The sequence below is a fragment of the Anneissia japonica genome, unplaced genomic scaffold (assembly GCF_011630105.1).
Source record: "Anneissia japonica isolate Jap-2015-1 unplaced genomic scaffold, ASM1163010v1 scaffold376_len1572418_cov194, whole genome shotgun sequence".
NCBI lineage: Eukaryota > Metazoa > Echinodermata > Crinoidea > Comatulida > Comatulidae > Anneissia > Anneissia japonica.
The window spans coordinates 542,740-547,119 of NW_022741166.1; the positions used below are offsets into that span (position 1 = coordinate 542,740).

General features: G+C 40.8%; 1 protein-coding gene across 3 annotated transcripts in view; it reads right to left on the reverse strand.

Annotated features, from left to right (window-relative positions):
• Positions 1-3,967, reverse strand: part of LOC117118637 (caspase-6-like) — an 18,666-nt gene extending 14,699 nt beyond the window's left edge. Inside the window, exon 1 of one of the 3 annotated variants that reach the window (XM_033263288.1) lies at positions 3,861-3,967. The gene's annotated coding sequence lies outside the window, so the exon portion shown is untranslated. Of the gene's footprint in view, positions 1-2,144; positions 2,190-3,546; positions 3,665-3,860 lie in introns of those variants that run through there. The other 2 variants (XM_033263287.1, XM_033263289.1) reach the window with 2 other exon arrangements.
• Positions 3,968-4,380: the final 413 nt, after the last annotated feature.

The following is a 4,380-nucleotide window of genomic DNA, read 5'->3' on the forward strand; positions in this document are numbered from 1 at the left end:
TATATATATATATATATAAATTGCAGGGTAGCTATAGTAGAGCTTGACTCTGACTTGAAGATGTCTAAGGTTAGGGAGTCAACTACCTCCTGTGGTACAGAATTCCAGAGACTGATATGTCTGAGAAGAATGATCCTTTCAGTAAATTTGTATGTGTGACTGAGACAGTGAATTTTTGGGTATGACCTCTTGTTGCCGAGTAGCCTGGAATGAGTTGGTTGTTTGGGATGTCAATTATCCTTTTTGTAATCCATGGTACATCCTGCTAGCTTTTGAGACTTTTCTTCGATGTTGTAATGACTCCCACTTTAAGTCTTAATCATAGCAGTAACGCTGCTGTCGCGTAGATAGTCATTCATGACGTACCAGGCTGCCCTACGCCGGATGGATTCAATGGTGGAGTGCTGCCCTTGTTTGTTGAGGGGTCCCAGACACAGCTAGCGTACTCCGCAATGGGTCTCATCAATGTTTGGTAGCAGTTTTGTTTGAAGCTACGAGAGCAGCTACCTTTTCTCCATTTAATCTCCCATTCAGTGACCAGATCTAGCATAATTTTGCTTTTTGGCATAATTTAGACCAGTTTAACATCTAGCATGTACTGGCATGATTTTTTTCAAATTTAGCGTAATTTAGCATAATTTTGTCCCAAGAAGTAAAATATCTCAAACTGTTCTCACAAAAAAAATTTTTTTTTTAAATTGGTCATAATTGAAACCCAACAAAATTGGACACCAGGTCAATTAAAACTATTTCATCCAAAAATCCTTGATCTTGTCAATATCTGTTATTTAGGCTCACATTGGTCAGACACAGGAAAGCGCATTTCCAAGTATCATAAAATAAAAACTTTCCAGCCAAGTGGCCATAGGTGAAAACTATTTTGGATTGGCGAAAAAAATATCAATTGAACAAAAAAATTTTTAAATACTTGACAAAATACAATGTTTTTTTCATCTGAGCTCCATTTTTCACTAACTCCATGCGATGCTTTGTGTCTTTGTATGAGTAGTCTTGCTACAAATGTCATTGTGTGCCTCGCAAGTTATTTTTTATTTGTAATTGTTAATTTAACGCGGCAGATGCAGGGCAGTGGCCGTATGATCTAGACTAATATGAAGGTACCACTAAATATGAGGGCTGATGCGATGTGTGATAGTTGTTGATAGAGCATATCCTAGTACTGTATAGTTAATAATAATTCAATCAGTGATTTCGTGTTATCGTCAAATACGTAAAATACATTTAAATAACGTGTGAAACAATTTAAGAATGCGTAGGTTGCTTTGTTACACGGTGTACGTATTGTTGTAGAGAGAGTAATCTCGCAAACAAGGGCGATGATCCCGACGAGGGGTCAGATTTTCATGACGAAAGCAATGTGGAATGTGGGCTTGATCTAGCTTAGATTAAAAGGTTCCGAAAGTGGTCTGGGGGGGGGAACCCCCAAAAATTTTAACAATTTAGGGGTTTCAAAGGCTTATTAAATCGATTTTAGAGTCTACTAATATGTAGAAAATACATATAATTTTTCCTCTGCTCCCCCGTAAATATCTGGATCTGCCCCGGCAGGACCCTAGTCAGCCCCTTGGTTCGGACTTCACTGTCGAATATGTTGGACCCCATGTCCTGTCAACAAGTTTTGGCTAATGATTTTTAACAATTTTCGTCAAAATCTGGCTAAAGACACCTTCAATTGGCTAAAAAAAAATTGACTTTAGCCAATTGGCAGAACGAAAAAAATTTTTAGAGTGAGCCCAGTCCAGTGAAGGACCACTAATTCCCTCCAAATTACTCAATCTCTCAAAAAGATCTTTGCCTTTTCTCTGGCCACATTTATGGTGGGCTTATTATGATGTCATTAGTCCTTCCATCACTCAACTATTCCACTGCCTATCTCATCACCATCGCCAACTCTCGAGAATGCAGGAAAGTGCATATCCCGCATAGAACATCTGTCACATCTGATCTGTTGACAATGTAAATAAAATTACAATAGAACCCCTATTATAGGGTGACACACTCATGAACTAGATCAGTAGCGGATTCAAGTGGAGATCTCCGCAACCATTACCCCCCCTCCCCCCATTTTTTAAATATATAAATTGTGGAGAAAAAAAGAAAATCATATTCATAAATTTTCTTACCTCACCCCCAACCATGGTGGGGCTGAGGTGGTATAGACCTTCAGGGGCCCCCCCTTTTGGAAAGTAAAGAAAAAAAAAAGAAAAAGAAAGAAAAAAAAAGTTATAAAAAGTTATCACCCAAAAGGCCTTGGAGGTTATTTTTGGGGTCTAGAACACAGAAATTTTGCAGGGACATGCCCCGGACCGCCTAAGGTATTGTTATCTCGATCTGCCCCCTTCCAGGGGCCCCCACCTTTTCGACATATCTGGATCCGCCCCTGACCTACCATTTGTGTAAATCTCTTCCTGCTTCTCCCCTATTTCAAATTCTATCTGCCACTGCAAATCCCCGGAAATGACTTCTTTCAACTTGGGCCCCCCCCTGAGACCCATCCCAGGTCACAGGGATCTCCCCGGCGGGGTAAAACAGAAACAAAAATTCTTTGGGGAGGAAAAAAAACCACTTTTACAGGGTGCGAGACTCGTTTAATGCCTTTCAAGTCGCTAAATTGTCAGAGTTTCCTGCCCAGGGGAGTTCCCCAGGCCCCATGTGAGTGATCTAATACTCACTAACTCCCAACTTTCTCCCATCGGAAAAATCAAAATACCCCACCCTCCTGACCTCTATGTGTATCAGGAGCCTTGAAATGGGGATGGGGTGGGTGGGGAAATTGGAGGTGAAGGTAAATTGGGGCTTGATGATTAGGTAGGAGCGATAACAGAGGTGGCGCCAATGGGGAGGCCGGGGAGGGCCCCCATCGGAAAGAGGTGTTCCCATCCCGCCTGTCTGGGAGAAAAACCACAATTCATCGGGGAGAAAAATATGTATATTTTCTTACATATGGGTAGACTCTTAGTTGATTAAATAAGCCTTTGAAGCCCCCAAATTGTCATATTTTTACCTGGAACATTTTCGAGGTTTTGAGCAGCCACCATCCCAACCCCGTCGGGCAAATCTTGGTGCCACCCATGTGGCGCCAGCTGGCAAAATAGGGTATTTTGAGGTGCGTTTTAACTAGGCCTATGGGATTCTGATTTTCTTTTAATGTCGGAAGGGGACAGTATTTAAGAGGCCCTATTGAAATTTTTAAAATATAGGCCTAGGCCTAGTATAGACCTAGCATAATTTCCCATCAGTCCTACTAGCACAATTTGATTCGCATCGCTGGTCGCACTGCTCTCACTTTCAACCGAGCATTCGGATGCAATAATCAGTTAGGCGTACAGTACTACCTACAGACAGGTAGCCTACCTCTGGGGTGTTTTTTAGGAATACTGTAGTCTAGGCCTAGAAGTACAATCCGTGAGCCGAGCTTAGGTAGGGTAACCTAAAACACCCTGTTCGGCATCAGGTGGTCCTTGGATCCCACTTGACCCAGGCCTAGGCTATACTGTCTCGAATTAAATGTCAATATTTTCTTACCTTTATAGTTAACACGTTTTTATTTGCTTATACAGTAATGGGAAACTGTTGCCTAATTATTTACGTGTAGCCTGGGAATTGTGTAGCTTGCCAACAAAATAACGACTACAACCCTGTATTTAACCTAGCCTAGCTGCTGCCTCGGTCTTCGACTCGGGTGGCGCACTAGCGTGACGTTTTTGTTTGAGTGATCGCACGCGTAGGCCTACTACTGTATGAAACCATAGAAATACTCCTTTTACGCTGCGCAATAAACCACCGCAACCAGCCTCCCAATGAATACGTAGGAGTTTTTAAAAACCAATGATACTTACCAAACTAGTTAGGCTATATGGTGGTAACAAACAATTTACAACAGCAACCATGACAACATGAAAAAACATTACAATTTCACGTAAATTAGATTTTTTTTATGGGATGCCTATAATATATGCCTTTTAATTTATTAGCGTCGTAAATTTTCGGTTTGATTATGCAAATGATTAATTAGCATAGCCTATTCCCACACGTACATTAAATAGCTAAAGTCGTCTTCCTATTACTAATTACCATCTTATTATTCTGAGGCCTAGGCTTATGCCAAGTTTGACCGACTTACCAAACTTTAGTTTCGTGGTAGGCCAGCCTCTTTACTAAGAACATTTTTTAACATTTATCCGGCATTTATCACACGCAAGTCGATATTTGTGAACGATTCTATGTTATGTAGGCCTAGGCCTACAACAATATCTCGGAAGTGACTGTAGACCCTATCTTAAATTACCTGCTTAAGTATTGAAAATTATGCAAATGAATGATTATATGTCTATATAGATGTGAATAAGAGACAGTTGT